General features: G+C 46.2%; 1 protein-coding gene across 5 annotated transcripts in view; it reads left to right on the top strand.

The window, feature by feature from the left end:
* Window positions 1–1,292: 1,292 nt before the first annotated feature.
* LOC144688822 (ceramide synthase 2-like) overlaps window positions 1,293–14,654 on the top strand; it is a 61,950-nt gene continuing 48,588 nt past the window's right edge. Inside the window, exon 1 of one of the 5 annotated variants that reach the window (XM_078555793.1) lies at window positions 1,293–1,452. The gene's annotated coding sequence lies outside the window, so the exon portion shown is untranslated. The remainder of the gene's footprint in view (window positions 1,453–14,654) is intronic. The other 4 variants (XM_078555797.1, XM_078555791.1, XM_078555792.1 and 1 more) reach the window with 4 other exon arrangements.

Genomic DNA, 14,654 nt, shown 5'->3' on the forward strand with positions numbered 1-14,654 from the left:
CAGGTGTGTGTGTGTTGGTGTTCCCCCAGTGCCAGGTGTGTGTGTGTGTTGGTGTTCCCCCAGTCCCAGGTGTGTGTGTGTGTTGGTGTTGCCACAGTGCCAGGTGTGTGTGTGTGTTGGTGTTGCCACAGTGCCAGGTGTGTGTGTGTGTTGGTGTTGCCACAGTGCCAGGTGTGTGTGTGTTGGTGTTGCCACAGTACCAGGTGTGTGTGTGTGTTGGTGTTGCCACAGTGCCACGTGAATGTGTGTTGGTGTTCCCCCAGTCCCAGGTGTGTGTGTGTCGGTGTTCCCCCAGTCCCAGGTGTGTGTGTGTTTTGGTGTTCCCCCAGTCCCAGGTGTGTGTGTGTTGGTGTTCCCCCAGTGCCAGGTGTGTGTGTGTTGGTGTTCCCCCAGTGCCAGGTGTGTGTGTGTGTTGGTGTTCCCCCAGTGCCAGGTGTGTGTGTGTTGGTGTTCCCCCAGTCCCAGGTGTGTGTGTGTTGGTGTTCCCCCAGTCCCAGGTGTGTGTTGGTGTTCCCCCAGTGCCAGGTGTGTGTGTGTCGGTGTTCCCCCAGTGCCAGGTGTGTGTGTGTTGGTGTTCCTCCAGTGCCAGGTGTGTGTGTGTTGGTGTTCCCCAGTCCCAGGTGTGTGTGTGTGTTGGTGTTCCATCCAGTGCCGGGTGTGTGTGTGTTGGTGTTCCACCCAGTCCCGGGTGTGTGTGTGTTGGTGTTCCACCCAGTCCCAGGTGTGTGTGTGTTGGTGTTCCACCCAGTCCCAGGTGTGTGTGTGTTGGTGTTCCACCCAGTCCCAGGTGTGTGTGTGTTGGTGTTCCACCCAGTGCCAGGTGTGTGTGTGCTGGTGTTCCCCCAGTCCCAGGTGTGTGTGTGTTGGTGTCCCCCCAGTCCCAGGTGTGTGTGTGTGTTGGTGTTCCAGCCAGTGCCAGGTGTGTGTGTGTTGGTGTTCCCCCAGTGCCAGGTGTGTGTGTGTTGGGTGTTCCCCCAGTCCCAGGTGAGTGTGTGTGTTGGGTGTTCCCCCAGTCCCAGGTGAGTGTGTGTGTTGGGTGTTCCCCCAGTCCCAGGTGTGTGTGTGTTGGGTGTTCCCCCAGTCCCAGGTGAGTGTGTGTGTTGGGTGTTCCCCCAGTGCCAGGTGTGTGTGTGTTGGGTGTTCCCCCAGTCCCAGGTGAGTGTGTGTGTTGGGTGTTTCTAGTCCCCCGCCCGTGTAAATATACAGATTATCAATTGGAAGTCTCCACCTCCTGTTAGACGATGCGGTAGTTGCAGGTTTTGCACTAGGTGGCAGCTGTAGTTTAGCTCAATCCTGCTCAGGCTGATTCCTCTACCTGGATTCCCATTCTGCAGTCTGAGCTCGTCTCTCTGAAGCTGTTCGACTTCATCCCGCCCTCACCGGTCCCGTCTTGGCAGTTCTAAAAAATCAACTGTTGTGTCGAAGCCCACATCAGCTGCAAGCGGCAGGTCGGTGAGAAACTTCTAGCTGTAAATTATTACCGCAACTTCTCAAGTTGTTGACGAAATGAAAGGGGCTGGAGCGAGTGCGGTCGGAGGGGAATGTGGTGTGGAGGTGGTGTGGATAGGAAGAGGGAGAGAAGCAGGAGAGTTAGAATTGGTCATGAAAGTGGAAATGAGCACAGCACAGAGAATGGGGCAGGGAGAATGAGATGGCAAGAGAGGAAAGGACTGAAGAATAGAGACTTGTTTTTTGCTTAATTCCTTTCTTTTTCTGACCTGTTCGTTTTGGCTGAGGACATTTACAGTTGCCTTTTCACTTAGTTTTATTTGAGATTGTGAAGCTGGTTAGCTGCCTGAAATTCTGGGGATTAACTCTCCACTCAGCACTGAGTTTGATTTGTGTATTTTAAGGTGTCCCTTTGGTTAGAAGATTTCTGGCTGGTAAATTGATAGAAAAACCATTCCTGATCACCTCTTTTCCCCCGCCCCTCTGCCTCTCATCTAGAACATTCTCAATGCAGTGGGCTGAATGATCTTTTGATTCTGGAGGTTGAATGGATGATTGTAGAGTAATTTTTGACTGGTTGTGAAGGATCAGAGAGCACTTTGATGTGATCCAGATTAAGCTGGTTGTGTATATGATGTGTTGGAATTGTTCTCCTTTAAGATAACCTCATGGGGAAATGGAGGGTGCCTCCTTCAGCTTGTATGAGATATCCACAACCATGCTGTCAGGTGGCAAAGATAAGAGATCCAGTTTCAGGGAAGAAGGGTTGTGCCTTGACCCTGGAGGGAGAAGCTGGCCAAAGCCTCTTGTATGAAGACTTGGATGAAGAGTAGGCCTAACTGAGTGTATCTACGCCACATGGACTGCAGTGGTTCAAGAAGGTTGCTCACCACCACCTTCTCAATGGCAATTGGGGATAGGCAATAAATGCTGGCCTAGCCAGCAATGCCCAAGTCACATGAAAGAATTTTTTAAAAGTCCAAGACGTTGGTCTTGGACTTTTCTGAGATCTCTGATTGTCCTACATGGGTCCTTCCAACCTGCTGGTGGCAGGTACCTGGTGATGAGGGAACACTGAGGCTCGGGATGATGGCTGCTGGAAGGTGTAGCTTGGAGGCTGGGTGTGTGCATACGTCCTCCTACCCAGGGCTCGGGATCTCCCGTGATTGGGTTGTCAAAAGGCAGGCATCTGCTCCATTGGGTGGAACCAACCTATGAGGGGATTTATATTGTGTGTCCTTGCTATGGCAACCTGTGCTTCTCGTGAAGAACATGGAAGATGGCCATTCAGCCCCTCGAGCCTGTCCTACCATTAAATTCAATCATCTAGATCTCAATTTGATAGAGCCGCTGCCTTGGCCCCATGCCTTTTATTATCTAAGACCAATCTATCTCAGTTTTTCAAATTTCTAATACACTTGAAAACTTGAGTTGGATTTGTATCAATTTTCCCCCAGCCTCAACAGCTTTTTGGGCCAAGCTGATAGTTTTCACAAACCTTTGTATGAAATGCACATCCCTGAATGACCTAGCTCTGGTTTTAAGAACTCCCACTAGAAAGACGAGTTTCTCTCTAGCTACCCTATCAACTTCTTCTCCGTCAACTCCACTAACCACAAGCACTTCATTAGATCAGCCCTTAAATTTTTATACTCATGAATTTCCCATGCAACCTGTACTTTTAACCCTTTCAGCCCCAGATCTCCAGGTACTTGCTTGTCTGCCTAAGTGTGATGTGCTGCTCATTTGAATCATTTTTTGTGGGAGGGGATGATTGAACCAGTGTCTATCGTCTGATAGACTAGGTAATCCATGTCAGTCTGTATGACTAAAGGACACTCATTGATGATTGACCCGTCATCTTGGCTGATACAATGGGGCCTGTTCGGTAGCCATGTTATTCCCACTCACCTCCAAATAACTAGCAGGGCCAATGCCCCATTGGGAAGCTTACCAATACTCTAATGAACTGTATGATGTGTGTTTGTTAAATTCCATCGGTATTCTGAAAACTTCCTGAGAGGTTGAAACTCTGAACCACTCTCTTAATTTGGGTCGGTGAAGAGAGAGAAAGAAACAATTCCTCATCGGGCAAACAGAAATGGTGGATTTAGGGGTCTCCAGATCAAACATAGGAGTAGGCCACAAAAACAAAAAATGCTGGAAAAACTCAGCAGGTCTGACAGCATCCGTGGAGCGAAAGACATAGTTAACGTTTCAAATCCGTATGACTCTTCTTCAGAAGACTCTTCTTCAGAAGACTCTTCTTCACTGACAAAGAATCATACGGACTCGAAACGTTAACTCTGTCTTTCTCTCCACAGATGCTGTCAGACCTGCTGAGTTTTTCGAGCATTTTTTGTTTTTGTTTCAGATTTCCAGCATCCGCAGTATTTTGCTTTTATCTTATTATAGGAGTAGGCCATTCGGCCTGTTGAGCCTGCTGTACCATTCAAACAGATCATGGCTGATCACCTATCTCTGCACCATTTTTCCCCACTATCCCCATATCCCTTGGTGATGTTAGTGTCCAGAAATCTATCGATCTCTGTCTTGAACATACACTGCAGCCCTCTGGGATAGAGATTTCCAAAGATTCACCACCCTCTGAAGAAATTCCTCCTCATCTCAGTCTGAAATGGCCTGCCCCTTTTTCTGAGACTGTGCCCTTTAGTTCTAGACTCACCAGCTATCCGAAACATCCTATCCACATCTACCCTGTCGCTCCCTGTAAGAATTTTGTAACTTTCAATGAGATCACCTTTCATCCTTCGAAACTCTAGAGAATACAGACCCAGTTTCCACAATCTCTCCTCGTAAAACAATCCCGCCATCCCAAGGATTAGTCAGGTGAACCTCTGTTGCACTACCTCAATGGCAAATACATCCTTTCTTAGATAAGGAGACCAAAACTGGATACAATATTCCAATGTGGTCTCATCAAGGCTCTATACAATTGCAGCAATATATCTTTACTCCTGTACTCAAACTCCCTTGCAATGAAGCCCAACGTACCATTTGCCTTCCTAATTACTTGTTGCACCTGCATGCTTGCTTTTAGTGACTCAAGAACAAGGACACCCAGGTCCCTTTGGACATCAACACTTCTCACCAACCTCTCGCCATTTAAGGAAATACTCTGCCTTTCTGGTTTTTCTGCCAAAGTGAATAATTTCACATTTATTCACATATTCCATATGCCATGCTCTTGCCCGTTCATTTAGCCTGTTCAAATCACTTGAAGCCTCCTTGCATCCTCCTCACAATTTACATTCCCACTTAGTTTTGTGTCATCAGCAAATGTGGAAATATTACATTTGGTCCCCACCTCCAAATCATTTATATAGATTGTGAACAGCTGTGGCCCCAGCACTGATCCTTGTGGTACCCCACAAGTCACAGCCTGTCAACGCAAGATTGACCCATTTATTCCTACTCTCCTTGTTCTGTCTGTTAACCAATTCTCAGTCCATAGCAGTTTACTACTCCCAATCCCTTGTGCTCTATAAACCACTGTGAATATTTTTTTTCAATGTCAGGCACCTTGCAAACCAAAAGCAATTTCTGGCTGAGACTGTCCAATCATTGTTTCATTCAAAAATTGGAATCTTTAACAGACAATTAGTGTCCTGATAATGAATTCTTTGACATAAAAATAGCTGGAAAAACTTAGCAGGTCTGACAGCATCTGCGGAGAGGAACACAGTTAACGTTTCCAGTCCGAATGACTCTTCATCAGAATGAATTCTTTGTACTGCCTTTGGAACATGCTGAACTGAAAGATGTAAGAAACTTTCCTGGAATACATTACACACCTAAGGTGGATTGTGTTGTGTGCCTTTCTACACTGAGATTCTGGACTGTGCGCTGTTTGCATGTGCGAGCAGGCCTGATACCATTGGTTCCTGGCTGGTTAGCAGTGTCTAGGTGGAGAGCTTGGGCCTCAGAATCAGGCATTGAAGCACAGCCTCCAGTGTCAAGACTGACACAAGTTACTTGGGGGGGCTCTGCAGCGCTGGCAGGGGGGTTGGGGGGGGGTGTGTTCTGCAGCGCTGGCCGGGGGGTTGGGGGGGGGTGTGTTCTGCAGTGCAGGGGTGGGGGAGGTGCGCTCTGCAGTGCAGGGGTGGGGAGGGTGCCCTGTGCAGTGCTGGGTGTGGTGGGGTGCGCTCTGCGGTGCTGGTTGGGTTGGGGGGGTGCCTCTACAGTGCTGGTTGGGTTGGGTTGGGTTGCAGGGGGGGGCCCTCTGCAGTGCTGGTTGGGTTGGGGGGGGGGGCCTCTGCAGTGCTGGTTGGGTTGGGTTGTGGGGGGGGGGCCTCTGCAGTGCTGGTTGGGTTGGGTTGGGTTGGGGGGGGCCTCTGCAGTGCTGGTTGGGTTAGGGGGGTGGCCTCTGCAGTGCTGGTTGGGTTAGGGGGGTGGCCTCTGCAGTGCTGGTTGGGTTGGGTTGGGTTGGGGGGGGCCTCTGCAGTGCTGGTTGGGTTGGGTTGGGGGGGGCCTCTGCAGTGCTGGTTGGGTTGGGTTGGGGGGGGCCTCTGCAGTGCTGGTTGGGTTAGGGGGGTGGCCTCTGCAGTGCTGGTTGGGTTGGGTTGGGGGGGGGCCTCTGCAGTGCTGGTTGGGTTGGGTTGGGGGGGGGCCTCTGCAGTGCTGGTTGGGTTAGGGGGGTGGCCTCTGCAGTGCTGGTTGGGTTGGGGGGGGGGCCTCTGCAGTGCTGGTTGGGTTGGGTTGGGGGGAGGCCTCTGCAGTGCTGGTTGGGTTGGGGGGGCCTCTGCAGTGCTGGTTGGGTTGGGTTGGGGGGGGGCCTCTGCAGTGCTGGTTGGGTTGGGTTGGTGGGGGGGCCTCTGCAGTGCTGGTTGGGTTGGGGGGAGGCCTCTGCAGTGCTGGTTGGGTTGGGGGGGGGGCCTCTGCAGTGCTGGTTGGGTTGGGTTGGGGGGAGGCCTCTGCAGTGCTGGTTGGGTTGGGTTGGGGGGGGGCCTCTGCAGTGCTGGTTGGGTTGGGGGGGCCTCTGCAGTGCTGGTTGGGTTGGGTTGGGGGGGCCTCTGCAGTGCTGGTTGGGTTGGGTTGGGGGGGGGGCCTCTGCAGTGCTGGTTGGGTTGTGTTGGGGGGGCCTCTGCAGTGCTGGTTGGGTTGGGGGGGGCCTCTGCAGTGCTGATTGGGTTGTGTTGGGGGGGCCTCTGCAGTGCTGGTTGGGTTGGGTTGGGGGGTGGCCTCTGCAGTACTGGTTGGTTTGGTGGGGGGCTCTGCAGTGCTGGGGGGTGTTCTGCATTATCAGAGACATTGTCCTTTGGATGAGACATTAAAACAAGGTCTCACTTGCCTATTCCAGTGATTCAGGTGAATGTTAATGATTCCGGATGTCCTGGCTTCATTGATCCTTCCAAGACCATTAAAAGCAGATTAACGGGGCACTCATTTTATTGTTTGAGTTCTTGCTGTGTGCAAACAGCCTCTGCTCTTTTTGTTTACATAAATCACTTCAAAGAATCTTCGAACAACAGGCCCTTTGAGGGATGTGATAAGTCACTATATAAATGCAGACCTTTTGAGAAACATATATATCAATACTGAATTTTAAGTATTGTAAGTTGCTTTATGAACCCACTTTTTTTCTTTTTGACCACAGTTCTGATCACTGGCTAGAACGCATCACACACATTAGGTAATTTTATGGAGAAGGGTTTGATTTTTTTTTGTGTGTGGGATGGAATAAGTCTGAAAGTTTCAGACACTAGACTGAATAGTGAATTAGAAAAATAACTTTTGAGTCACGGAATCAGCTTGTGGATATTGCATCTTTTAATGGGGTAAACTGTTAATTCAATAATTCATGGTGTGCTCCAGCTATGCGGGGACCCATAAAATATTGATGGCACTTTTGTTTAATGTTGGAGACACAAAGAATTTAGTGTTGACGAGCAGACGAACCAAGGTCATCTCGGTGCAGTTGGGTTTGTCGCAGTTTATAAAAGGCAATTGTGCACAGTTTGGATGCTGATTCATTGTCTTTTGTGAGATAATTACAGATGAGAAATGCTATTTGGCCTATCTTCATTCTTTCACTCACTTGATGTGTTTCCTGTACTGAGCACTCAGCCAGGTCTGTGCTGAACATGCTGCATTATCTCACACGCCACCACCCCCCCCCCAACCCCCCACCCGTGAGGGAAAAGATAAAGAGTTGGACAATGCCAGAAGGTTTAAATTGGATGGAATTAGCAGCAGCCAGTGTTGGTGAGAACGTTAGGATAAGGAGAGGAAGTGGGAAGCTTGGGTGAGAGGAGACAGGTCAGGGTGTGTCTAGGTAGGGGCTGTGAGCAAGGTGACAACTTGCAGTGGGATAGGAACACATTCTGCTTGAATGAAGATCAACAACTTAGAACCACTTTTAATCACAGTGGACGATGCAGCTTGTGATGGACAGGTCCAGCCAGCCCTTGGGAATAATATTGACTTTGGGTAGTGTAAAGTGAGCGATATGAAGATTCCTTTAGATACTTCGGTCCAGATTTTCAATACCATTGAAGTCAATGCAAATCTGCAGTGTGGTTGAATCAATCTCTCCTGTTTTACACCAAAACTCAATAAAATTTAACCCCCTCGTGTTTAGTGCTTCAAATGGGATGGAATATGCTAACTTGGAACCAATGGGGTGTGGTTATGGATGGGGGTGGGGGTGGTGTTCTTTTGCAGTGGTGCAGTTTGAAGACCCATGGAGCACCAACTTGGTATTCCCCCTGCAGACCCATGTTTGTTGGGGGTGGGCTGCAGCTACTAACTTCCGGCAAGTGGTGGATAGTTGGAACAACCACCTCCAGATATGCGCAGTCGCAGGCCCCGGTGGTAGGATGTTTAGGGTTAGGTGAGGTAAAGGGTGGTGCCTCTACGTCATTGAAAACCCCCATAAGCCTACTTTACAGCACCCGGTGACATGGCAAGCAAAGGCCATCATTCCATAAGTCACACCTCAACAAAATCCTTAAATGGTGTATCAGCTGATGGTTATGAAGGCTGATGAAAGGTTGCAACAGAACTTTGTCCTCAATTATATAGGCTGGCCTGATCATTGCAACCAGGCAATGTCCCAGCAAGACAATGTGGGGCCTGCAACAGACCTCCCACTCTAAAAGATACCATGCATAGCCCCTCCTACAGATGACCATGTCTGTTGTCTTCAATTATCACAAGCAGTTAGATTTTAATGCTCTCTCCATTTAAGCAATGTTTTTTTTTTCTTTTCTTTTAGAGCGGTATCTCTCTTTCTCTATTTGCACCATCGCCCTCACACCCAGTTCCTCCACTCTGCAGTCCCAGGTAATATCTATATGGAATCACCCAGGAGCTGCTGTCCCCTGTGAGCTGGTTTATTTAAATCTTGCTGCAATAATGATAATCTACTTGTATTCGGCAGATAGGGAATCAACAGAGTAAAGGAAATGGAATTCTTAAAACGTAAGAAGTATTCCTTCCTTGAGGATGTGCATGTGCCAAGGGGAGAGACGTTGCTAGATCCAGTTTAAAAAGTCAGAGGCTGGGGAGTTAAGTGTGGGTGAGCGGCTTGAGTGCAGTGACTATAATATGGTGAGGTTTAAGACCGAAATATGAAAGGTCAGTTTTTGGAAGGTGAATGAGCTAACTGAGGTGGAAAGAGAAATTGGCGCTCAGACTCTAAATCTACAATGGAATCTTAAAGAGACTGCAACGTTGTAGAATGAATGTATCATTAATAAAGGCAAATTCAATCTGAGAGCACTGGATAAATAAAGGTTAAGAAAGGAATAAGGCAATAGGGAGAGTACAGTGTGGGCTCATTACAGTGCAGTCTGTAGACTTGGAAAAATTAGGAAGAATTATGAAAGGATGAGACAGACTGTTTGTTTCCAATAGTTGGAATGAGGGGATGGATATAAGGTTAAATGCAGGAAACCTAGGAGAGCAGGATAGGCCAATTTTATTATCACGGAGAGTTGTGAGGCCCTGAAATGCAATAGCAGAGTTAGTGGTTGAAGCAGAGACACTGTCAACATTTAAGAGTAGGTTAGAAAGGTGGTGGATGATGAGGAATGAAGAGATATGGGCACAGGTTGGTTATATGAACGGAGTACTGTACTGCTTGCGTGTAGGTTAAACCCAAAAGTATTTGGCCCAATGGCCGCCTCCTGTGTCATTTCTGTGTAATTCTAGGACAATATTTGAGAAATCATTAGGTGACATGCCATTTAGATCATGCATTTAATAAATAATAGAGCAAAGCCTGTACTCAGTCAGACTCTTAAAATATCCCTCATACAGGAAGTAACTGAGGTCCTGTGTTGATCAGACAGGTTATTTTCTGCTTGGTGGTCTATAATTTGAGGACGTGGGAACATGGGACTTAGGAGCAGGAGTAGGTTATTCAGCCCTTTGAACCTTCTCCACCATTCAATAAGATCATGGCTGATCTGGGTGTGGTCTCAGCTCCACTTTCCAGTCTGCCCCCCCATGACCCTTGACTCCCTTGTCTAACAAAAATCTATCTAACTCAGCCTGGAATAAATTTAATGACCCAGCTTCCGGTACCTTCTAGGGAAGAGAATTCCACACTGTAATGACCCTCAGAGAAAATAAATTCTCCCTATCTCTGTCTAAAAAGTGAGATCTCTTATTCTGAAACATTTTCCCCCCACAAGAGGAAACGTCCTCTGGGTATCCACCCTATCAAGTGCTCTCAAGATTTTATATCTTTCAATAAGTTTATCTCTCTTTCTTCTAAATCCAGTGGATAATGGCCTAACCTGCTCAACCTTTCTTCATAAGATAAGCCCTTCATCCCAGGAATGAATTGAGTGAACCTTCTCTGAACAGCTTCTAATGCAATTATATCTTTTTTCAAATATATAATTGCTTTCAAAGCAGTAAAACAAAAAACTGTAAATTGGAAAGCAGCTTGTCTTTCTATTCACTTCTGTGTGATGTGATGTGGAGACATAGGGAGGTTCATTACTAAGGGTTCATCAACAACCTTTTCGTATTTAAGAAAGGATAGTAACTGTAGAGCAAGCCCAACCTCAGTTCCAGGAGATTCCCCGCTCCCCAGTCTCCAGTACATCCAATACATTCGTGCCTGATTCTGCTCTCTGCAGCATGTGCTGTAATTAATCTTCACCGAAAGCTGCATGCAAATTCTCCAATCTGAACACTGTTGGATTACCTGCAACAGCCTATTGTAAAATCCTGAAAAATTAAGGACTGTGACCAGGTCTTAATTTTAAAACCTGGATTCAAGTTTTCAAACTGCCATGGTGTATTAGTCGTCCATCTTAAAACAGGCTGATTTGAGGCCACTACACAGTGCATGGTACAAAAATATGGCTGCACACAGTGCAACTGTCACCTTGTCTGAATTGGCTTTGCCTTTGCCTCTTGAGTCAAGAGGTTATCAGTTGAAGTCCCATGCTTATCAATGACCATCCCTCCTTCATAAGATCAGCAGTGGGACTGTTTGTTCCACTATGTTCCGCTCTCCTTGCAACTCTTCCAATATTGAAGCAGCACATGCCAGCCTTCAGAAGAACCTGGGAAACATCCAGGTTTGGGTTGACCTGTTAGAGGGAATATTTACACAATATAAATGATAGATAATGGTCATCAGGAAGAAGAAAAGTACAACCACTTTCCCCTTACCCTGCAGTAATTCAAGGAGAAAGTCCATCATTTTATCATAGAAATGTGGGGTAAACAATGAAGGCTTCCACCAGGATTATCAACATCCCAAATTAGAAAAAAAACAGGGCGAGCACATCAAGGAATCTGAAACTTCAGTGCTGCGTGAGTGGACATGATGTAGCATCTTTAACAAAGTAAAAATCACGAGGCATCTTGGGCTGTTTTACCAACCAGCAATTTGGCACCAAGCCATAAGGAGAGGCGACCAAAAACTTGGTTAGAAGTAAAACTTGAGAAGCATCTTAAAAAGGAGGAGGGGTTTACATAGAATATTCAGCACTGAACCTGGCCATCAGGCCCAACTATGTGCTGGTGTTTATAATCCACACAAGTCTCCTCCCATTCCACCTGCCTTATCTCAGCTCCTCCTCGTATCCTTCTATTCCCTTTTCTCTCATGCTTTTAAAAGAAAACTAGATGGATACATCTGCCTTTTGTCACCACTATTTCCTGTGATAATGAGTGGTTAGAACCACTATGAATAAAGAAATTTCTCCTTATTTTCCCATTAGATTTATTAGTAACTATCTAGTAGTTATGGCCTTTAGTTTAGAACTCTCCCACGAGTGGAAACGTTATTTCCACATTCAGGCTGTTCAAATCATTCATAATTTTAAAGATCTCAATCGGGCCTTCCAGAAGTCTTTTCTTTTCCACAGATTATCCAACCCGTTCAGCTTTCCCTGGTAGTTGTGATATCATAGTTCTGATACCTTTCTTCTAAATCTTTTTTGCACTTTTTCCAATGCTTCTGTCCTTTTTATAATATGAAGACCAGAACTGTGCACAGTATTCTAAATGAGGCCTGGCCAGGGTTTTATGCAAGTTGACTTCACTACTTCTCAATTTTGTAGAAATAAAACAAGCGCTTTGGTAGCATTTTAATTGCTTTTCTGATCTGTCATGCTACTTTAAATGACTTGTACACCTGAATCCCTAGATCCCATTGCTCTCCTATTCTATTCGGCTTCTTATTTTCTAATGTGACGTTTCCATTTTTCCTACTAAAACGCTTAGGTGTAGAATTCCAGAGCTGGGGTCTGAGTAGCTGAAAGCTCAGCTGCCAATGCTGGTGCTGTAAAAATCAGAGACGACGAAGAGTTCAAAACTGGAGGAGTGACGAGACCTTGGAGAGTTGTAGGCCTGGAGGAGGTTATAGAGGATAGGAGGGATGAGGCCATGGAGATATTTGAACAAGTGGATGAGAATTTTAGAATTGTTTCATGTTCACCGTTCGTGGTTAAAGATCCTGCTCTGGAGTTTTGCTCACTGTTTATAGTTTTCACGAGCAAGTCCTTCAAATGTTATAAGGTGTACGAGTAGCAAGCCAAGTTGCAGAGAAGCTGTTGGGAAAGATGAGCTGTATCTAATTATCATTTTCTCCAGTTAGTCCTTTTTGTTTCCCCACTGATTATAGTCTGACAATTTTCCCACTCATTGCGTTACCTATCTGTAAGGTTGGTTGGGTGTGACTAGTGGTTGCTCAATGCCTGATCCACTAAATTAGCAGCAAATGGGTACCTCCGATCCTTCCTGGTTAGTCAGTGGCTTTGCATAATTGACCATTACTAATGTCTACAAGTTTATTTTTAGCAAGAGAATGGCAGTCTTTGAGAGATTATGTACAACACAGTGTTAAAAGAAAAGGAGGCAACACAGACTGAGTAAACAGCATGGGGAATGTATGCTATGCAAAAATAACAATCAATTAAGATTAAGACCTTTCTAAATTGTTCAGCTTTTAACTGTGGCTACAGGGATTGCGTTTCAAAAATATTCTGTTCCACAGCCCCTCCTATTCCATTGTAGTCAGGTCCTGTTGTCCTGATGCTAGTGTTGTAAGAAAATCTGGCAAGAGACAAGTCCCACAAGTTTGAAAAGAGGTAGCATGAGGAGGTAGTAAATCAGGAAAAAGTGATTAGGTGACGCCTAGCTTGGGTTTTAAACACCTGCAGATTCTAGTTGGTAGCTGAGACTAATGGAGCAGAGGAATTTACCAACCTTGAGGTTCTTGGAACAACCGAGCAACATGTGAACCTGCAGCTGGAGTAGGCCATTTGGCCCCTTGAGCCTGCTCTGTCATTCAATAAGATTATAGCTGATCTGATCTTGGCCCCAACTCCACATCCCAGCCTACCCTGATAGCCTTTGATTTCCTTGTTATTCAAGAATCTAGCGCAGAAGTCGGTGCAAGCGTCTTGATGTCAACACTGAGGATGCAGGGAGGAAGAAGCACATAGCCTGGAGATTTCAGATAATCGAAGCAGGGACGGTCCTCAGTGCAGCAATGTCAGTGTTTCTTTTACTGTGTGTTTCAGGGTTTATTCTGTCTTCCACTAGGTCCTTCCAATGTTATTGGCCACTCTTTGATTTCAAATAAAGTAGCAGGAAATTGTTTCTCATTTTAGCTGGCAAGAGAAAGTAAAATGGGGTTTGTCCCAAATAGAACTTGCATTTATATAGCACCTTTCACAATCTCTTGATAGTTCAAAGTGCTTTTTGAAGTGCAGTCACTGTTGTAGACATAGCAGTCAATTTGCACACTGCAATATTTCCCAAACAGAAATAACATAGATAACTAATTAATCTGTCTGTGATAATTGGCGGATAAATATTGACCAGGGTATTAGGAGAATGCCCAATCCTCTTGGAATAATGCTATGGAATCTTTTATATCTATCTAAGAGAGCAGTCAGGGCTTTGATTTAACATCTCATCCTATAGACAGTACCTTCAAGAGTGGAGTGAAAACTCAGATATGTGCTCAAGTCTCTGGAGTGAGGGTTTGAATTGATGATCTTTTGATTCAGAGAGTGTGCTACCACTGAGCCAAGGCAAGTGGCATCTGTTTCAAGGGAGGGAAGAGAGGGAATCCTGTAGGTACCCGTGGGCTGATGAACAGGGTTTTGTTTGAGCTTCATGTACACTTGGCATTCTAGCACATGGTTATGATAACTGCCCAGAAGCAGCAAGATCCCAGTGAGCTGGAAAACTACCAAGACACCTCAATATACCAATAATTGCCCTGCTGAAGTCTGTAATCTTTAAAATACCCTCACAATATTCCTCTTTGATTCTTGATAATTAAGAAGATTAAACTTTTCTGACTAAGAACAGCAAGACACACGAGTGCCTAGTAGATAGTGTGAGTATTCAGTTGGGTTTGGGGTAGGGAAATGATTTTTATTTATGCATTGATGGATGTAGGCAAAGCTAGCAAGGCCAGCATTTATTGTCCATCCCCAATTGCCCTTCAGGAGGTGGTGGTGAGTCACCGCCTTGAACTGCTGCAGCCCATGTGGTGTAGGTACACCCACAGTGCTGTAGGGAGGGAGTTCCAAGATGTTGACCCAGTGACAGTGAAGGAATGGTAATATAGTTCCAAGTCAGAATCGTGAGTGAGTTGGAGGGGAATTTGTAGTTGGTGATGTTACCACAGGGGTCTGTACTAGGGCTTCAGCCTTTTATATCAATGACTTAGATGGTGGGAGTGAAGACGTGGTAGCTAA

Source organism: Cetorhinus maximus, chromosome 13 (assembly GCF_964194155.1).
Source record: "Cetorhinus maximus chromosome 13, sCetMax3.hap1.1, whole genome shotgun sequence".
In the NCBI taxonomy this organism is placed as follows: Eukaryota; Metazoa; Chordata; class Chondrichthyes; order Lamniformes; family Cetorhinidae; genus Cetorhinus; species Cetorhinus maximus.